The sequence below is a fragment of the Cygnus olor genome, chromosome 12, assembly GCF_009769625.2.
Source record: "Cygnus olor isolate bCygOlo1 chromosome 12, bCygOlo1.pri.v2, whole genome shotgun sequence".
NCBI classification, from domain to species: domain Eukaryota; kingdom Metazoa; phylum Chordata; class Aves; order Anseriformes; family Anatidae; genus Cygnus; species Cygnus olor.
The window spans coordinates 6,019,742-6,041,752 of NC_049180.1; the positions used below are offsets into that span (position 1 = coordinate 6,019,742).

At 42.6% G+C, this 22,011-nt stretch overlaps 1 protein-coding gene across 5 annotated transcripts in view; it reads left to right on the forward strand.

The window, feature by feature from the left end:
* MAF (MAF bZIP transcription factor) overlaps nt 1–22,011 on the forward strand; it is a 179,614-nt gene that overhangs the window by 46,655 nt on the left and 110,948 nt on the right. For 2 of the 5 annotated variants that reach the window (XR_005823506.1, XM_040570726.1), the window contains one exon: nt 14,429–15,210. The exons of 2 other annotated variants lie outside the window; for them this stretch is intronic. The gene's annotated coding sequence lies outside the window, so the exon portion shown is untranslated. Of the gene's footprint in view, nt 1–14,426; nt 15,211–22,011 lie in introns of those variants that run through there. One more of the 5 variants, XM_040570727.1, reaches the window with a different exon arrangement.

Genomic DNA, 22,011 nt, shown 5'->3' on the forward strand with positions numbered 1-22,011 from the left:
TTTGCGTACAAGACAAGGAACATATTACATTACTGGTCTGTTTGTTCCCTTAGCTGGTTTCACAAGTTTGTGCAGCCTGATGAAAAACTGAACAAATTCACTTGACTCTATAGACAGAGCGGAGCAGACAGCAAGTTTTTGATCTAAGTGCCTGCTGAAGATGACAAAGTGTTTAAAAGACAACTGGACTTATATTATTGAGCACATTTAAAGTGAGTAGTAAAACCTTAAACATTGATTTGGTGTTTTACTGGAACCAATGGAAAGAGTTAAAAAGAATGGTTACACGCTAAAAAGCTCCAGTAAAAATCCCTGAATTTGTGCTGAATAAATCCTCTCTCTCCTGGGAGCAAGCGAAGTGGGGAGGGCGACACAGTTATCAGCCTCTGTGGTCAGGTCCAGGCTGCGCGTTTGGCTTGGTGATGGGCAAAAGGATGTTTTTGTGCGTGCATGAAGGAGCATGCCAAGAAGCAATGGGCAGCACCGGTGCTGCTCTGGATGGGAGCATGTGGTGATTTAGAGGGAGCCGAGCTCTTGCAGCTATGCAGAGCTGGTCCTCCCCTTGCCCCTCTGGTCCTGGTGGTGCCAGCCCGAGGGCATCGCTGTCCCCCGGTGCTGCTGGCATCTCCCCCAGCTGCGGGGCAGGGGACCAAGGGTATCCCACCAGAACTGGGACACTTGGCAATCCTCGTTCTTGTGCAGACTGTGTGAAATGCACACCATTCCCCAGAGCTTACAGGCACAGTTACAAATGAAGTAAAGATGGCAGGAATGACATTCCCTTGCTAATTATAGTGTGTTCCCATCTGTATATTTGGTGTTATGTCACCAACTCCAGCCTGCTTTTTTTCTAGCAGGGAGATACTGCTGCGGGTCGAAGCTCAGCACAAAAGGCTCCAGACCTCTAGTAATGTTATATTTACCTTGTTAATGAGGATGAAACATTCACCACCCTATTTTTAAGAGGTATTGGTTGGAAATCTGAGAGTGAGTTGGCTAAGGCTTTTTGGATAGCTCAACAGTCCACATTTAAAAAGCACTTGGGTGTGGATAAACCTCACAGAGTACAGTGGCTGCACATTTCATTGAACCCTGCTGGCTCCATGTGTGGTGGTGAAACTGTGAGCCTGGATCTGTCCCTCCCTTGTGGAGAAGGTGGGAAAGCAGCTATCCCTCACCACTGATCCTCCTCTCTTCTGTAGGCTTTTTGGGGCAGTGGATAATCTGGGAAGGGTTTGGTGAGCTGTAGGGTTTGTGCATCATCCTCCAGTCATTCCCCCAGAAAATACAAGACCAGAACCCACCCTTCTGGAGCACCCTGTGGGGTGTCTCTATTGAATCCTCTTGAGACTCTCACGACTCCTCCTCAAAGCCCAGACACAGTCCTGGAGTACACATCCCTGTGTCTGCTGGTGGCATTTCCTGGCTCGAGGTATATTTTTGTTATTTAAGACCTTAAATTTGCTAATTTAAGGTGTCACCTGCCAGTGCAGAAAGCCCCTCTGGAGGATCCCACAGGGCACTTTGCTCTTGCACATCGTACTTGTGAGCTGCACTGGTGAGCCTTGTGCTGGATAATATAGGGCTGAGATTTTTAATTAGGGTAGAGATGGGAGCCTCCAAATCTCATATGATTAGAGAGTTCTCATAACTTTTACATTTATTATAAACTCCAATTAGCATATTTCTTACTTTAATGTCTGTATTGCCCTGTAACGTGTTGGAAATCCAAAAGTGAGAGAAGTTTGCTAAAACTTGAAAGCCAAGAAGTGAAAATAGACCAGAAACAGAAGTGAAAATGGACATTCCTAAATTAATCCACCAATGTGGCTAAAACCAAACATAGACAAAACAACAACAACAACAACAACAGCAGGAATGATGACAAGGAAACTAAAATCCAAAACCTATCCACCTTCCTGATTGTAACTGAAGCAGGAGGAAAATAAAATAAATAATGTCATACAGTTTTGAGCCATGCCAAGTGCAGGCTCACGTGAGAAGGCAGAAGGACCTTACAAGGAGCATCTCTCAGGACTTGCACCTGGATCTGTCCCCAAGGCATAAAGTCTCTGTGCCTGGTGCAATAGAGCCACACTGCAGGGGTGCTCAGTGGGGCTTGTGTGTCAGTTGTTGAATGGTTTTAGGGGTAAGGAGCTGAAGCACGAAGGCCTCAGCGTCTGTTGAAGTCAAGGAGGATTTGTACCAGCAGAAATAGGCTTTGGTTTCTCATCATGCAGGAAGCCGTTGGTGGAGTAGGAATTTAACAAGTTCACAACTTAACGAGTCCCAGCCTAGTGTCTGGACTACCAGAATAGATTTTTTTTCTCAAATACCCCCAAAACACAACTTGCTTTTGTCGAATTTCTGTATCTCTATACCCAGTGTCAGCCTCAGCTTAACAATGAAAGTAGTCCCAGAAAACTTCTCACAAATAAGCAACCTATTCTCCCTGTTATAAAAGCAACCTCCTACTGTCTTGTATATTAATTCTATGCCCACAGGGGACTGTAGAGGTTAAATCTTCTCTGCCTGGCATGGTAATTTTCATTGCTTTCATTTTTTGGAAATTTCTCCAAGTTTCTGAAAGGCTTAGTGCAAGCTATGAAGGCTCCACCTCTTTCTTGGCCCTGTAACCCGTGAGCAGTTCAGCTGAGGCGAGGGGATTTGAGTATGATTTGGAAAAGTTGTGAGTATAAATAGAAAGGAATTTGAGATGTTTTTCCCCTCTGTAATTCAACACTCAATAGCTTCCCCTTCCACCCAGCACATAAGGTGCTGTACCAAAACGGTGGAAAGAATTCATGGAGCTTCAGATCAAGGAAGTTCATAAGCCAGTAGGCTTCTCTCTTGCTTGCCCTTTTTTTTTTTTTTTTTTTTTTTTTTTTTTTTAATCTGATAATACCATCTCCCCTAGGGAAAAGCACAGCCAGAGCCTGTGTGGAGGATCTTACAGATTTTCACCAGATTCCCTTGTCAGGAACATTTCCTCGTCTTTGCCCCAGCTGGTCAGGGCAGCCCTCATGAGCCTGGAATGAGCACTCAGCCCAGGCTTTTCCTTTTCATTTTCCTCCGTTCTCTTCCTGGTAGCATTTACCACTAAAAACACACATTCAGTCTGCTCTGAGCTTGAACCTCAGCTTTCCTTCACCTTCCTCATCTGATGAGTGTACCAGGGCTGCAGCACATCTCAGCCCCAGCACCATCAAGCCCTGGGACAGGCATCCCGAGCTCAGAGGCTGAGGCTGGGCAGCATGGCTGTGAGGTGCCCTTTGGGTTCCTTTATTCTCCATTGTCATCTTCGCCTTCTTTTAATGTTTCTGCTTAAAACCCTACACACAAATACAATGTAAACCTTAAAGAACCTCACTTTCATAAATGTCAGCTCTTAGCAGTATCAGTGCAAACCCTCTGCAGCCCCTCTGGCTTCAGCACAGTGATGGGACTCTGTTCCCAAAGACTGATTGAAAGAAAGTCAAACCAGCCCCCCATGCAGCTCTGCAGTTGCACCTGACCCAGGCATAGATGAAGGGCAATCACAGACCGTATTAGTGTGCTTTCATTGCCGGGCATTTGATGTATGGTTTCATTTCTGTCTCTGTTTCTTTGTGAACCATGATATTAGGGCATGCAGATTTACAAATCAGGCCCCTGCAATATTGTTTAAAGAACCCTCAATGATTTCTGTAAAAACCTGAGTAAGTATTTGTTATATTTAGAGGCAATTCTGCTCATTGTCGCTTCATACAAGTAAGCTTTTCACTGACCTAGATTTTGCTATTCCATTTTCCATTTGCTATTCCACATTACATTGCATGGAAGCAAAGCCTTTTGTCTTTTCGTGCTCTCTTGCACTTGCTATTTCGTCCACCGGCCAAAATCACACTCACTGGCCTGTGATGGCGCCACCAGCTTTGCTGTAAATGATTGTATCATTGAGGATCCTGGCTTCAAACTAGAACTAAAGGGCTGCTGTAGAATAACCCTTGGGCTGAACAGACCTGGAGGACTAGCCAGCAGCAGAAGAGCATGCAAAGGGAAAATGTTGACGTGTTTTCCTGCAGTAGCAATTTGTGGAGAGAAAAGGAACGTGGGACAGAGTCAGAAACTGGATTTCTTTCAGTTGAAAGGATTTGTACTCTCCCAGGACATATATTACAAGTATCACTAAAGACACTAAACTGCACCGTGGTTTTAATTCTGCTCTCAGTTTTAACATGACATTAAAGAGATACCTGTATTGACAGGAAGAGTTGTAATGCTTTTGGGGAGTTATTATTATCGTATTACATAATGAGGGTGTTTATTGCTGTAGTGCCTTAGGGCCGAATTTATAAACATTGTGGACGGATTACATGAGTATTATGCTGCGCATAAGCATTTTGCTCCCTGCTCATGGTGAAATCCTGTGAACTGGACAATGTAAACAAATTAACATTATCGGGGAAAACTTGTTTTTTAAGTCAACTTTCCCTGAAGACGCTACTTGTCCAAAGGACACTTACCTTAATTCTACATCTCTTGTGTCTCCACCATGCTCAAAAATGATTTTACTCACACATATTAACCCAAAACAATTCCTTTAAAAAAAAAAAAAAAAAAGAGGCATGTTTAAAAATGCATTTGATCCGACTAGCTAGCATATTTTTAAACACGGCAGTGTTATGTTTAACAGCGCGTTAGCATATGTCACTCCACTCATTCCCACAGAGCGCTGACAAGAGTGCCCTCACTGCTCAGCAGAGTCCATGGCAGGGACCAGTACCCCTGCTCCAGCACCTCCAAATTCAGCACCCACTTTGCCCAGAGGAGCTGTGGATGCCCCATCCCTGGAGGTGTTCAAGGCCAGGCTGGATGGGGCTTTGGGCAACCTGGTCTGGTGGGAGGTGTCCCTGCCCATGGCAGGGTGTTAGAATTAGATTGGCTTTAAGGTCTCTTCCAGCCCAAGCCATTCTGGGATTCTGTGTTTCTATGGGTGGGGAAAGGGCAGAGGAGGTGGCTTAGCTGGGATGGAGCTGGAGAGGTTTTTGATGGTAGTGTTAGATCTGGACTGTGCTGCATTGAGTTAGCGGAGAGAATCGCGGAGGAGACAACAGACTGAGGCACACTGGGATGGGAAGCTGGGCATCTTCTGGCATGACCCTGCTGGGGAGGCTGAAAGAACCTCCTGCGCATTCACAAGGCTTTACGTTGCCATCCCCAAACCAGTGCTGGCAGGGCTGGTGTCCCAGTGTCCCGCTGCTGTGGCTCCGTGGTGGGCCACCCCTGTCAGACAGACCCAGACCTTCTGGGCTACCGCCCCCCCCGGAGAGCCTGGCAACCTGCCCTTTTCTCTTGGTGGTGAGCAAAGGCATGAATGACTCCCACGTGTGCTGGGGCAGTGTCAGCAGGATCAGTAGACATACCTAACATAGGCAGTGTCCCAAAATAGGTCCTGTGTCCTGCCAGCATCTTGCCCATGTCCTTAAGTTCCATGTCCTGGATGCAAACACCTGACACCCCCGCAGGACACCAGAGTCTTTCCATTCACTTCAGCAGGTTCACAATTTCATTCTGCACAACAGTCCCACCAGTTCTAAAGGGACTGTCCACTGGGCACAGTTGCACTCTGCGAGTCAGAAGCTGTGCTTTGTATTTTTAGCATTTACCTAATGGTCCTCAGGGGAAAGCATACATTTTTTCCTTGCTCCAAGGGCATGGTCGGACATGTTGCTCTGCCTGTAGCTGGTCAGGGTCAAGTTGTTACAGGCCCTGGACCATTTTGGCCAGGTGCTGCACCTCCCTGCATCCAGGGCTATGGACAGAGAGGCGGATGCTCAGCTAATTTCTCCCTGCGAGGACAGCTCCCAGCCCTTTGCATGCAAACCATGAAGGAGCCCATCAAAACGAGCAGCTGGGGTGATGTGCTCCCTCCCTGGTGTGGGCTGAGGCACAATTTCACCCTCTGGGCTCAGAGAGAAGGCTTTGCTGCTGAATATAATTAACAGCATCTGAATTTGGTGCAGTGGGATCTAAACCATCCCTGACAGAGTGGGTTGATTGGCATTAGATCTTTTGATTTCTCCAGAGGCGTCATAATATTTTAAACTTATTATTAATTACAAATGTATTAATCTCTGAATAGTATTAACAGTATTTCCAAATATTATAATTTCATCCTATCTGAACCCACTGGGAAAAAAAGTCGCTTTGGATGAACTGAACAACTTTATAGACAGTGTGCTTTATAACCAGATGGATTTTCCCCAGTTAGTCCCATTTCTGTCTAATACTGGGGGAAGATTAAAGATACTGAATCAATGGCTGTAAAAGCTCGCATTAAAATTTTGCAGTAAATGAGAAGAGGAAAATTTCCTTAGAGGCATAAATTGTAGCAACTGGAATGCATGCAACTTATTTTTAGTATTATACTGACAGTCATCCTTGAAAGTCTTTTTTTTCCAAAATGTTTTCTTTTCTCGGATAGAAAAAAAGAAAAATAAAATGACCTCTAATATTTTGAAATATAGAACTAATTACAGTAGGGAGTGATCCTGATCCCACTGAAGTCAACTGCGGCATTCTTTATGACATTGCAGGATTGTGCTGCTATTAAGAAATAATAAGGAAATGAGATACTTTAAAGACAGGGTTTTAAAATGAACTGGCTCTGTTGCCCCTTTTGTAAAAATACCTTAGAGCCACTTTTATCAAGTCAAAACGTTCATTGAAAAGAGAGAAATTAAAAGATGCCGCTCATGGAGCCTGGCAAAACATGAAGTTTGCAATAAATATCTCCCGAATCCAATTATAACATTCAAATCAAGGAGAAAAAAAATCATGAAATATAATGAAAGCTTTCTTTCTACTGAAAAAGTATACTTCATGTGTCCAGACCTAAGGGAATTTCCAAGTCAGCATTACAGTGGGGAAAAAATGTAATGTAAATGAGAGTGAAATAATCAAATTTTTCTGGTGGAAATAAGTGCGGCTGTTTGATGTAATTTTGACACACAGCATAATTTCAGCATCAACACTGAAGTTTAAAGGATCAGTGTGTCTTCATGAGATTTATATACAGAAAAGCCGTTCAACGGGAAAATCTAAATCAGACTTCAGTATGCATATTGGGCCCCACTAAGATTGAAAGCCTTGCATTATATTAGTTGCAAATAGAAAGATAGAGATGACCCTTTTTCAGTAATTTCTAGGCACCCTTTCCACTTGAAAATCCAGCATGATTACAGTATATAAATCACAAGAAATGTGTGAATGTTTTCGTGCTCACAAAATCAAACATTTGTTTTATGCCTCTAACTCCAGCTAAACCATTTACAGATGCACACGGTTTTCTGCAGTGAGTTACACAAGGCTCATGTGCCCATGTTTATTGCAGATGTCATTTTTAATATCACAGGGATATATTCCAAACAATTAAAACAATTAAAGCAGGGCATGTCTTTGGCATTTTACTAAATCTTGTAACCTGCATGAAATACATTTGTAAATTTGGGTTCATTTCCAAATCAAGACAGATTCACACACCCTCACAGCCAGACCCAGCACGAGAACCAACAATTAAATGAAGCCTGAGATCCAGTCCAAAGGAGGCATATACTCAATTTAATTTTTAAATACCTTAATTAATAGTTTCAGTTAAAGCAAAGAAGTGAAAATGGATCAAACTATGTAAACATTGGTTAGAAAAATACACTCTCCAGCCAAAGCAGTGGAGAAGTGCTTTTAAGAAGAATGGTCTTTAAATTTAATTTAAACCTGGTTTTCTAACTTCGGTGAAAGCCCAATTCAGACAAGGCTCGAGCCTCTTTTACGCCACATAGAATTACTGAGATTTGCTGAGAGTTTATTTATCCGAGGCTGTGTTTCACTCTGCAGTCATCATTTTCTCTCTGCTGTCAGCGTGTTGTTACCTTTCGGCAGCTCAGAATTCACTGAGAGCCTCAGTATGTTTTGAAGCTGAGTTTAATCGCCAATGGGAGCTGTACGAATGCTACAAAACATTGTTCACAAATATTTACCAGAATTTTGAAATGAATTGGGGTAGACTCCACTATTGCACTTCTCGTGTTTGCTTTCTGCAAACATTCAGGTTCAAGTTCTTATTGACACGGCTGTGATGGATGGAAACCCTTACATAAGTCCCAAGGCCAGGAGCGTGCTTTGATGCCGGAGCAATCGGGGAGGAGAAACACCACCACGTGCCTTATCCGGCCAGTGAGCGATCACAAGCAGCCCTCAAATAGTGGAAGGAAACAATTCCTGATTTGTTGGTAGTTCCTGAGTTCCAGAGGGGCAAAATGACAAAATTCAGAAAACTTGCCTCTTTGTTCCGGAGAATGTCTATATACAGAGAACAGGGCTTTCCTTCCTCAAAAAGTATTCTTAGCAAAATTTTTGTTGGTTCTTAAGCCTAAGCTTAAATGAAACAAGAGTAAAACCATTTGAAAGAGGTTGAGAATGTCATTTTTAAGAAAGCTTTTATTTATTGTGCAGTATATTTATGCAACTATATAAACTGCAGTTTGAAGTTCCTGCTTCAGTGAGGACAGTGAACAGGCTGCAAATATCCTGCTTTACAGTTAACTTCCAAGATCTTAACTGTTTGGTTAAAACGGCTGAACCTTTACCTTTGCTGTTGTTCTTTCTTGGTTTGCTTTAATCTGATTATGTTAATAAAAAAAGTAGAACAATGAAGAAAAATTGTAGGTGAGGAATATGGATATGGGGTCACATTACGTGTTACCAAGCAGCGCTTTAGGAAGTTGTCTCTGACATCCACTCCATCGGCACTTCTTACTGGTATGATAAACTATGTGAGTTTGTGCCTAAATTTTGGCCTAGTTGTATCACATGAAGTCAGGTTTTGGGGAGGAAATCCACTGTTGGTGTCTTTTTGTGGAGTTCATGACTGGTCACTGTGACACTGGTCATTGTTCTAGCCTCCCTGATGCTTCCATTTAAAGGCCAACATGCTCTGTGGAATGAAAACCAGGTGGGTCTTCTCACCACCTGCAGAACATCTGCAGAAACCACGAAATATATAAAAATTTTTACAATGAAGAACATTTTTTTTCTGATAATATTCAGGGAAACCAAACAGCCATCCTTTATGTCAGAGCTGGAACTAGCTAGCTAGCTAGATAAGATAGTTATTTAGCTAGCTAGCTAGTTAGTTAGAGGCCCCTTTTCAGCGAGGTTTAAGGAACTGAGATGTGGTGTGGCAGGGGAATTTGGGTAGTCGTTGTGCTCCTTGTAGTGTATTGATGTGTATTGATTGTGATGCTCAGGAAACTCTAATGCTATGGAAGTCAAAGGTGACTCTCACTGACTGCAGCAGAGCTAGCATTTCTCTTTATAACCTCTTCAGACCATAACTATCTTTCACTGTTGTTAGTATATTCAGAAGAGATGCAAAAACACAATGGGAGATTACATCCTTTTCTTGGGAAACAAGCAAACATTTTGGGTTGTAGAAGGGCCCAGATGAACTGGTCTTCTGCAGCTTGTCCGTGAAGTTAGACATGTCAAAGGGCTCTCTGCTAGGCAAAAGGAAGATGTAGGAGAGGATTTTATAAATTGCAGTTGGGCAATTAATGTTAACCATCAATATCAGAATGGCTTAGATTGCATGATTAACTAGTAAGAGTTTTGAGCTAGCTGGTAATTTTAGATTAAATAGCCAGGCAGCCAGTGACTTGAATATTGATGAATATCCTGTGTTTTATTAATATGCATTCTCTATAAATTAGAGGCTTAGTACACAAAGAAGAAACCTAATGCTCTTGCTATTTTTCATTGCCACAGGTAGAGCTGAATAATTCATAGCAATTAATTTATTTCACTGATTTAGCCTTTTTGTGTGCAGGGGGAGGGGGTGAGCACAAGTAGTCTGCAGGTAATTTTTTTCACATTTATTTATTATAAATAACTCACCAAATATATTTATATTAAATTGAAGAAAATGGGAGGAACTTGGGCAGAACTGTAAGCAATCCACCAGTCATTACAAGAAACCAAATGAATTTTAAAATGCAAAAAAGCACAGCTAATTGCAAATACCACCCAGTAAGGATCAGACTCCTGTTGATCTGTATTGATTGGTGCAATACTGGTTGCATTACATGTTTCTGCTCCTCATTTGATTGATTGTAATTCTTTAGGACTGAGATTTTCTTACAAATATGTTTATATGTGCAGAATTTTCCATCTGTAACTAGTCACTAACACATTTTAAATGGAATGAGTAAAATGCTGCTCCTTTTGAAAGCAAGGGAAGCTTTACCATTAACTTTGGAAGATCTAGGATTTCACATCCTGATGAAAATGTTCCTGAAAATCCCTTTTGTGCAAATAGAGCAATAACACATCCAACACAAATTACATTTGGTACTTACACAAAGCTTCACAATATCCAAAGACACTTATTTATTTATTTATTTATTTTGGGCAGTGGTGATGGTGCAGCTCTAAGTCTGAAATGTGAAATGTTGCAGCACAGAGGTCGTTTGCCAAGCCTGCGACTCAGTGTGGCTGCACCCATGTTTCAGTATCACACCATCATACCAGAGCTGGTAATATCCAGAAACACATGAGGAGGAGGAGGAGGCTGTATGATTGCTGCCTCTCCCTTTTGCTGGTTCTTACAACACACTGTACAACAGTGAGAGTTGCATAGCGTGCAATAAATCACTGCCTCATTACACTCCTTCTGTAGGTTTGTTTAGGGCACCTGCTCTAGCACCAGCTCCAGAGGATTATTTGTTCTTCCCAGAAATTCCCCTCAGATATATACTTCTGTTTCAATTTGCAGAGAAAAAAAAAATCTCCATGTCTTATTTTCACAATAATTTCTTAATGCACATAGCAATTTACATTACAGAACCACCTAAGAAAATAATTCAGGCAATGTCTGGAGATATTTTTAATCTGTAGGTAGATGATTTTGTCAAGAGGAGGCAAGAGGTTAAAGAAGGTTTTCATGTTTTTGTGACTTGCCAGCCTGAAGTATTAGCAAATGAAACAGGCAGTCTTCCTTCACTCCTTTCTTCCTTCTTCTCTTCTTGACTGCCTATCTTTTCCTCTCTTTCCCTTCTTTCTCTCTTCTGTACACAGAATCTTCTGAGCCCTTGACTAACCAGATTTTGGTGAATTTTTCTCATCTGTAAAGGAAACCTAAGTATCTCCATTAAAAATAGTGTGAGGTCCTCATTCACTTCATATGCCTTTAGCTAACCCTAATCTACCACTTGTGCAGGAAAGCACCAGCCTGATAGAACAAGGATTGTTGACACCTGGTTTTGATTTAAGCAAACACTCTTAAGAAAAAAAAAAAAAAAGTGTTCATTAGTTGTCCTAATTTACTGACAAGAAGCAGTATTCATCTTTGCTGATTTTGATAAAGCACTATTTATTTAGCATTGCACGAAACAATGCTGAAATAGTCCAGATTGTACCTGCAATGAATTTGAACGGCTGGAGCTGAGACTTTAGAAAGCAGGTGTGTACGCTGCAGTGAGGTTGGGTTTTGCTGCAGTGTGACAATGTGATCTAGGATCTGATCCAGACTCCTTGGAAATCAATGAAAATTCTACCCTTGACTTTAGTGGGCTTTGGATCCAGTTCCAGTTGTGGCAATAAAATGACTCTAATTGTAGGGGAAGAATATTCTGGCTTAAAAGATTCAGCATTTTGAATTGATAGTTTTGTTTGTTGACTTCATCTGAATGTTTTTCACACGTGCCTTGCTCAGGTGTCCTCTCCTAGTCAGTGGTCCCTTGAAATGTGATAGATTTCTGTTTTGTGACCACGGTGAAATTTTGTAGATATTCTGATGTGAAATTCAAAATCATTTAAAGTTTGCTCAAAATGTGACATGTCTTCGCAAAGAGCTCCCTGAACTCTTTGAACCTTTCAGCAAAATTGGATGTGTTCAAAGGCATAATGAAACACAAAACTAAGTCCGTTTTGTGTAATCTGGGGTTTCATTTTGCATACTTGTGCTTCACTGAATCTCAGAGACCTAGATATAATTTTTATTTGGTCTTAAACTCTTACAAAGGACTTAGGAATAGAAGATGTGCTGAAGGCAGGACCAGAAAAGACTTTTCCCAACACTCTCTGCAACTTGAGCCCCCCATAAACATTTAGGACTCAGCAAGAATTGTACCCAACTCTATCAGAAAGTGGTACAATTGTGACCTTCTACATTGCTTAAAGAAGTCACATTGATTGACTTTGAAGGGAGCCACATCCACCCTTCTTCTGCCAAAAAGGCAGTGGCTGCAACGTGAAGCCTCAGGAGTGGGGCTTTGTTCCTCCAAGTACATGGAAAACATCCAAGGGTAACTGGATAATGCAGATAATGGGATAGGGTTTTTCCCCTCCTCTCCCTCAAATACCATATAGCTAGGTATTAGGTGTCCAGAATCATGCCTTAGAAGACTTTTCTCTGACAGCAATTTGAAAGATGAAATAGCTAAGGAAATGAGCTTTTTTTATAGGTTACATAGGATTTTCAGTGGTTGAGAGTGTCAAAAAGGACTGGTAATTTCGACTCTGTAGGGAACTTGGATGGGGAGAGGGGGATGACTCTGCAAAGACTGGCATGAAGAGCCCAGTGGAAGGGATGGTGTTGAGGGGAGAGAATGTTATCCCTCTGGCAGACCCACCCCTGATGATTTTGCATGCTATCACTTTGGTGTGTCTTGTTTGAGAGATGTTAAAAAGACACAATTTTCCAAAGATACACAATATCTTAACAATATCTGGCATCTTTAAAGCACCTTGGGTTGGCACTGAGAAATACTGGCACCAAAATTGCCACTTTTGAAAATCTAGGCCATTGAACCTGATATGAACTATCAGAAACCAGAGACAAGGAAGCATTTATGTTGGTGGATGTGTAGTGGCTTGAAAACTACAAATCAAAATAATTCACCCTTTTATGTGTAAATCTCTTTATCTTTGATATAGGAATTGAAAAGCTGTCTAGCTTCCTTGTAGCTTCCGTAAGTAAGCAGCATGCTACTGTACCCTCCAGAATGCTATTTAAGCATTATTTAAAGTGCATACTTGTTAAGGTTAAGAAAGCTCATCTGTGTGCTAAAACTGAACTGACCGAACCTTACACCTAAAGCCAGCAAACAAGGAGGTCTTGAGTTCCACCATTCCCTCCTGACAAGGGTACAGTGTGACAAATGGTGAAGCACCAGAAGATCAAAGCTCTTTTTCAGGGAGAGCAATAAATTTGGAGACAGAAAGCCACCAAGTCCTGGTGTGGGTGTCTGCTGCTTGAGAGCAGTCTTCCTCGAAGCTGATGCTGCCAGCCCGTTGTAAAGGGATGGGGCAGAAACTGCAAGCTGGCAAGAATAGCATCAGGAAATTTTGGTTCTGCATGGTGAAAATAAACTTTTCCATGCACACATGGAAGGACAATGTGATGTGTTTTGCTCATATTCCAGAGTCACTTGCTTCTGTCCGAGGGCCTTAATCCAGATCCTGTTGAAGTCAATAGCTGTCCTGTCTTTCTGAAGGATTATGCCCCTAAATAGCTACTTTAGGAAGTGTACTTTGCTTGGTGATAACACAAAGCAGAGGGTGGATGATTAACACCAATTACGGTTATTTACGAGAACCTTGAAAACAATAGTCCATAAATCATTTGTCTTATCAACTGTAGTTCCTCCTGTGTAATTTGGTCATCAGTGGGCAAACTGTGGGTTTCAGTGTTCTTTAAGTAGAGCTCCAGCTGATGTTAGCTCCATATTGTGGAACTGTTGAAGGTACAATATGAACTCATAAAATAGCAGTGTTCAAAAACCCTTCTGGTAGTGTTCAGCATATTTATTTTATTAATCCCCTACAGTTTTTCCCCAGATATTTTAATGTATTCAGGGTTACTGGCAGTAGCGTTCCTCTCTTGCTTACACATAAGCGGTGTCTGTACTAGCATTTGGTTTGAAGCAATAGTGTGGTATTGCAGTAATCCCCTGGGACACTAGTCCAGCTTCAGAGCAGCTTCGGTGCAAACAGAGGAGACCCAACAGGGAGCTCTCTTCAAAATCAAATCAGAACTTGGTGGGACATTCAGCTCTGATCCAAAGGGTGAGCCACACCACCATGAAGTTCTCCGGGCTGTATGTAACACTGCTTTGCAAGAGAAAGGCTGTCAAACCACTCAGAGCTCCCATGCCAACCCGGAGTGGAGCTTGTGCTACAAAGAGGATCAAATGCTTTATGTGATGCTCTTTTTGTTGGTGTCTGGCAGTTCTTGCAGCTGCTGCTTCTCCTTCTTCCACCAAGACTTCTCCTGGCTCATTATCCTTTCCGTTTATTAACTATACCATCCTCTATAGCTGTTCCTTCTTGTTGCTCTCCTTTCTTCTACATTATCACCTTTTGTGATCCCTTTTCCAATTTCCAACCTTAGTCTCCCAGAAGACCTGGAGTGGTGACGTCTGGACCCAGAGGAGATCACACTGCTTATAAATCTGCACCATGAGGAGGCCAAAAGTTTCTTCAGCAGCAGGAGGTAAGCCAGGACTGCTGGTGGGTATGAGGACCAGAGAACAATGCCATGTATGTTCACGAAGAAGAAGGTGGCGTTCTTGAGGACAGAGACTTTGGGGCAGCATCACAGTCCTCCACTGGAAGCTTGAAGAGATCTTCAGGTGGGAACACACCACCCAGCCGGCTGCTTGTTGGGTTTAGCCCATGGACCTCTGGGGTTTGCACGCCAGAGACTGAAATCTCTTGACTTTTCCTAAATTCCCTCTTTGTGGACTTCTGATGTGATAGGAATGGCACCAAAAATTCAATGTATCTGCTTTGCCATAACTTTTTCAGCCTGCTAACTTTCCCAGGACTGCATTCCATTCAAATTACTAGAACTTAATTACATGAGGTTTAATTTCAGTTGCTTGGCCAGCTTTAAAAATATATATTCAAATTTGAACCACAAGGGCAGAATTTGGGGAGCCTCTTTGTCCTTTCACTTTGTGTTAGTGTAAATGAAGAAACTATGCCTGTGAATCCCTGCTTTATTACACCTATCCCGAGTCAGTCCCGCTTCTGGTGAGACTTCCCAGACTCTCAGCAATGTAAGGGGGGGCATGAACTACCCCTTATGCTATATGCTTTTGAAACTGTGCAAACAAAAGATATTTGTCTCCTGCTTACACGTTTTCTTGTAAATAAAACATGTTGAGACCAGATATGGAGTTACACTGACTTTACACCACATAAGAATTTGTATTGTCATTTTACATAGAAATGCTGTGCTGTCTGTATGTGTGTTGAGTAGATCGTGCAGTGTTTAATTACAACACAAAAGAACAGGGAGGGAGAACTGAAGGAAGGGCATGAAGGAGAGAGAAGGCAAAAAGACGCAGAAGTAATGGTGGAGTTGGAGGATAATACTGGTTATCAGAGCATTACCTGAGAATTCCTATGATTACAGCTTATTATCTCTCTGACCTCTCCTTTTCATTATCATCTGCTGCTCAGGTGATCAATAATAAAAGGCCTCCCAATTTCATTGCATTTGCTTGCTTTCTCTAGAAGCTTTTGCATCAGTTTGCTTCCCCTCCTAAGATCTTATTTCTGCTAGGGCACTAAGACTTTACTTTTCCGCTGGGGTTGACTTGTTCTTCTGGTATATCTATGTCATTTAGCTAGCAAGAGTCCCACAGCAATTCATCGAGTAACACTTCCATCTATCACATTGGGATGATCAAGAATACATTGCAGCTGATGTGCAAACACTGATGTATATCTGGAGTTGGGGATCCAACTCAGGAGATAAAAAAAACCCTCCAAAGAGCCAACAAAGGAGTTGTGTTTTTATTTTTTTTTAAGCACCCCAACCAGCCAGTGGATTATCCTTAATGCATTGGCAGCATGCCCCTTCCTTCCACTGCAGAATTACTACCCTGGCTTTGCAGCCTTATTTTTGTTTTATTTATTTTTTTGGTGCTACAGCATGCAGAAGAAATAAATTGCGAGACTGCACCTCTGTTTCTAGAGTGGCCGTGCAGGAGACAGCTCCTTGCAGGGGCTGCTGCTGTTTCTAGGAGCAACCTGTCCTGTCTTCAAGGTCTGAGGGTTCAGTTTCTTCTGTGTAAGAGAGGAGAGGAAATGACCTTCACCCAGCTGAGCAAGGAACAACAGGAAACCCTCGTGGTTCGAAGCTCCGGCCATTTCCCACCCCCAAGAATCCGGCACTCAGGGATGGTTTTGACAGACTGTCAAGGTTTAGCTGCTACAAATATATTAGCAAAGTACGTTGATGATTCATGGCAAAGTGGTGCACACTGATTTAAGTGATGGGCTGGTCATTCTGTAATGGATTTGAAAATTCCCGATCAGATTGTACTTAGTTTTATCAAGCAGGAAGCTGGCAGGCTGTGTTTTAATCAACCGATAGCATCTCTTGGCAAACTGGCATCCAGCTAGTGAACTGGTGAACTTTGAGAGTACTTCCCAAAGACCAGTTGGCTGAGCAGCAGACAGCAACCTCCACTTAGATCTTCCAGGTTTACCTCCTTGTTTTTTTGTTGAGCCAGTTTCTTTCCCAGGTGACAATTCCATCTGGAAGTGCAGAACGATGCAGCATGTACAGATCTTTTGCTGCTCTTTTGCCAGTTTTGGAGGGGAAACGAAATGAGGCACAATACATTTGCTCAGTCTTCCAGGAACATATGTGAAAACAACCTCCTGGATTTAGCACAAAATCCCAGAAGCATGCAAATTCAAAGATTCGACGTTGGCACATGTTTTTGAGTGCTCCCTTTCCATAAGTGCTGTAAATCTATGACACAGGGCCACACCAGGTGAGACACAACCTTTTCCCCTTCGAGTCAAGCTGTTCCATGACCTGTTATCCCGCTTTATCCCCTAAGCAGCACCCTGTGTTCTGACCTGCGCCAACAGATATCAAGAATGGTTTCCTTTGCTGATGAAAACCATCAGCCTCTTTATTGCTCCTGCGAAAGACCAGCTCCAGTTGAGCATCTTAGCAGTGCAAACCCTCAGGTGCCATAGCTACCCTAAATAATTTCCTCCTCAGGATTTATGTGCTATCACAATTATTGAGTTATGCAGCCATCTACGCCCACATAGCTGTATTCGAGCACAGAGTCAAACCTGGGGAGCTGGTTTGTTGTGCCTAGCTCCTGTAGAGTAGTTACTGTGCTTAGCAACCCACCTCCAATATAAATATATCTGCTACTCTCAAGAGCAGGCTTGGAAAAGCACCAGAAGGGATCACTCCCCCATAAGGATTTTTTTCAGCATTGCAGAGCTGTAAGGACTTTCAGGGAGAAATCCTGCTCCCAGTTATCTTCCTATTTGAAGAGCTCAGGGTTTCACCCCAGGCTGATGGAGCTCTGGTGCAACTTGCTGTCATGAACCTCCTTTAAAGACCAGTCCCGTGGGAGCTGCACTTGAGCAGTGCAGCCACAGAGGGACAAGCAAAGCAGCCACCCACGCAGGAAACCATCAACACTGGCTTTGTGCAGGGGTCCCATGGCACCTCCAAAGCAGTCCAGGGCTGCTCCAGGGAAAAGTTCAATGAACTGCTAGATGACTGTATGATTCTGCACATTCAAAATTGGCCAGACACCGTGGGCCCTCAGAAGTCGGTGGTGATTGTTAGGATGTAAAATAGTCACATTCACAGAAAGTAATAAAAATGAAAGTGAGGTGTAAGTAAAATTGGGAAATTGCACTCTTGAAATGGTGAATCCAGTATGAGGGAGAAGGTGTGAAATGTAAGGGCCAGATACCGGTTTGTGTGGGTGAATGGAAGATACGATGAAGATTAATAATCAACCCTATAATTTAAGTGGAAATGTTAATTTCCATCTTTGTTATTGTCTGCTGTCCATTATGTGAAAATCTGAGAAACCAAAAGAGATCATTGTCTCTGGTGTCACATCCACCTGAGCACTTCACCAGACAATGCCACCTGATGCAAGAACTGACATTAGGGTTTCCAGTGCCAGAGTTACCAAAAGGATATGTAAAAGCAAGGATGAAAAAGATCATGTCTTCTCTCCCTGGACTGGAGAGCACAGGATTTCCACAAGGTGGTTTTATGTGGAAATACTCCTATTTGTGTTTTTTACAAATTAAAATATAAACATATCTTGCAGACATATTCAATAATTTAATTTTAAAACAAGATAATTAATTTGTCTGAAATTTATCATAAAACATCAGTAAGTGGAAGAATTCCCCTGACAGATGTGAAGAGCCTAATCTTGACTTTCCCACCAATGTTTCATGGATTTGGGTTCATTTATTACAATCTTTTCTTGCTTTTGTAAAATCCCTACTGATGGAATTATGTAATTTCTGAGAGCATCTCCAGGGACAGGAGGCCATGGTACAATATCTCACACTATGTGCTATTCAGGCAATGTTTCCTGAATCATAAAACCAATAGAAAGGGAATGGCACTTGAACAGCAGATTCCCCTCTCCTTTTCCCTTCTCTGAGCTGTTTTTCCTGCTACCACAGAAACTTGCTAGCAACTTGCTTAAACACCAGTTTCGATGCAGCAAAGAAATTGCAGCTTGCATAAATCTCAGCCTGCAAACCTGTTCCTTCAGTGGGGTCTTTTGAGTTAAAAGGAGTTTTCTGGGAGATGATCCTGTTGCTTTTGATATTATTTTAAAATTCAAATCTAAGGCCAAGACCTCAATCCCAGCTCATCCAGTTGACCGCAAAGACTGTAATCAATTTTATTTTATATGTTAAATCCATTCCAGATTACCACTCCTACTGCATATTTCTGCATGTAGGAAGCCTGCACTAAACTATCTGGCCTGATTAATACCCAGTTATGGTGACCACTTACGACACAACTATGCGACAGGAAAATGATCCTGGACTTTCTAAACACTAAGTATATCAGAAAAAAAGGAAAACATCAGGACTAAAACAGCTCTCACAATTTCTCATTTCCATTTATTCAAAAAAAAATATTGTAATTGAGACTTAAAAAAGAAAGAAAGAAAAGCCCTCCATGACTTTAAGTGTAAAATCCATTTTAGTAGCAGGAAGCTGTTATATGGTTAGAGCAGTTATTTTTATTGTCTGTCTGGGTATAGTTTTTAACTGCAGGCACAGAATAAATCAATAGTGTCATAAAGCTACTCTCACCCTGTGCCCTTTCTAAGGGGACATTGTTCAGTGTCTGTGCTGGATGTGACACAGACTGCTGCTTTGATGCACAGAATTACACCTCAGCTGGTGTGCTAAGGGAGAGCTCTAAGTGCGATATATATTTAGCTATATCTCATCATCCGTATCATCCCAGAGCCACCAGATGAAAAGCGAAATAAAAACACACACAGGAAAATGCACAGAAATACTTCATGAAAAGAGTGTGGGCTATTCTAGCCGTTATTTTGCGAATGGTATTTTCAATGAATTTGTCCATTCATAAATCTTCGCAGGTGATATATTTCCAAGACTATCCAAGAAGAGAAAGCTTGCAGTGACTTGTGAGATAGTCCCCACAATTTAAACCTGACTGTAATGTGCTCCTTCATACAACAAGAGAGGACATAGCAGGATCTGACTGTAGGAAGCTGGAGCTAGATAAATTTGGCCTGAAAGTCTGCCTTTTTAATAGCAAGAGTAGCTAACGGCTGGAACAGTTGGCTTAGGAATGTGGCGGATTTAGCATTGCTTTCAGTCTCTAAATCAAGAGTGAGTGTCTTTCTAAAGATATGCAATAGCTTTGACAGAAGTTATGGCTTTGATGCTGAAACGAGTGGGTGAAGTTCTTCAGCTGTGTTACATAGGAAACAAAACCAGATGATCGCGATGGTCCTTTCCAGCCATACTAATCCATTAAATCCTGGTTGGGGGCCTCTTGCATGTTGGAGTTTAAAGCAGCCTGTTAGCTTTTCTGGATGGTTTCTGCAGGAAATACATGTTCCAGAGCCAGGTCTGACAAACTCCATGTAAATGTGTCTCCGGAATTAACACACTTTGTAATTTACAGCTCTTTAATCATGGCCTCTGAATGCCATTCTAGAGTTGTTCCCCCCTGCAGCTGAGCTCACTTTTTATGTTCTGTTCAGTGTGGGTTTTTCCTTGCAAAGCAGAGATGTGTTGGGGCTGAGCTGGGCTGAAACACACCCCCCAGAACAGCCACCTATGACATGGACCACGGAGAAGGAAACCTTTACGGATCAAATTCGGAAGAGATTTATTGTCAGCAACGAATGCTGTCAAGTAAATCCACCGCTCCTTTCCTTGCTTTGGCATTGCAACTTCCTCAGGTTGGCACTTGTGACAAAGGCACGAAACCTGTTCCTGTGCTGCAAGTGGGAGGTGGAGACAGAGACAATCTGTGCCCTGTCTGTGGGAATCAATGCCGAGACAGCTCTATTTTCACATCCAGTCACAAGCTGATCGCTATTACCTTGGTATTTGTTTAGAGGACGGCTATCAAGAGACTGAATTAGAGTTGGGATTTAGGAAGATTAAAGACAACAGCAGAAAAAACAATCCGAGTGGTTCCTAAAGGTAGCACAGCTCACGTGCAGCTTGGTGCTCAGGAGCAGAGACCGCAGGGCGTGCATGCTGCTTGGTGAGCCTGGAAGCTGCTGACTGCAAATAGGGTTCACCTCAGTAACCTAATCTTTGTTTTCCTTCTCTCTGCAAAATGCTTAGTGCTGGATTTTGATGTCTATAAATACTGATCCGGGTTTCCCTTCCTTCCCTCCCCACATTTTACTGAATGCACAGACCTTGCAGCCCAGCATCGGCTGCTGACTTGCTCCCTTTCACTCTTCCCCATCCCTGCCGTGCGTGAGCTGGATCATGGGCAGCCCCACTGCTTCCCCAGGGACTCTGGTACTCGGGAAGGAGAACAACAAATGTTGGGGAACCAAAGAGACCCCAGCGGGTACAAGAAATAGCTTAGAAAAAAAGCCCACACAAACTTCATGTATTCCCAATTTTTTTTTGGTAAATAGCCGGTGGCTGCCTGAATAGCAGCAAGCACTGACAATAATAATAAATTACAGTAAATATCACGCTGCCATTACTGACAGCAAACCAAACCCACTGCTGTTCAGAAATGAATTGGAGAAAATATTTCTTAATCTCTTTTTGTGTTATTCAGCCAGCCGTAATGATTTATAATACTCCAAAGAAGTTACTGTACGGAGTTGTTTCTTAATCATCCATCTTAGCATCTTGCTATTATCTGCATGTGTCTGAGCTTCGGCGGTGGCTCCAGCGCAGTTCTGTGAAGTGGTTTCACCAGTGACAAAACTACTGCCATGAGGTCTGAAATGGGAAAGCTGTGCTCAGCCATCACTGAGCAGGGCCAGCCCCTGGCAGCGCCTTGGATGGAGGTATTGCCCCAGAAGCTGGCTGGTGCGAGCCTTGCTGACTGTAAATAATCCACATTCAGTGCTGGTGGGGGTCTGGGAGCTGGGGTTTAGGGCTGGTGTGCATCGGAGCGACACCCTGCAGATGGGAATGTCTGTGGGCACGCTCATTATCAGCACAGGAAAATAAAATGGTGGGGGATAAATTAAGCTGGGAACACAGTATCAATCGTGGCTGTCTTTGTCAACTTATTACCCAAGATTTATATGTGATGCAGTGAGGACTGCTCAGTGACACATTTTAATTTAATTAAATTTCCTGTTGGATTGATGTCTGATCAATCAATAATGTTAATGTTTTTGCAATTTAGAGATTAAAGCTTGGATGAGCGGATATTGAAATACTCTCACATCCAGCTGCCTGGGAATATCTTCTTCTTCCTCTATTTCTCAGAAAACATGATTTGGGCTAGGATGCATCCCGGGGCTTGCACCAAGCCTGGAAGTTCTGCTCCTTCCTGGCAGCGGGTATGAAGCTGCGCAGCAGTGTCACTCCTCGGAGAGACCAAATTACATAGACAGCAAGACGTGGGTCTGTGCAAAATCCTCGTCTCTCTGATGTTCGGTATGGAGCAATTGTGAGGAATGGGGCATTGCC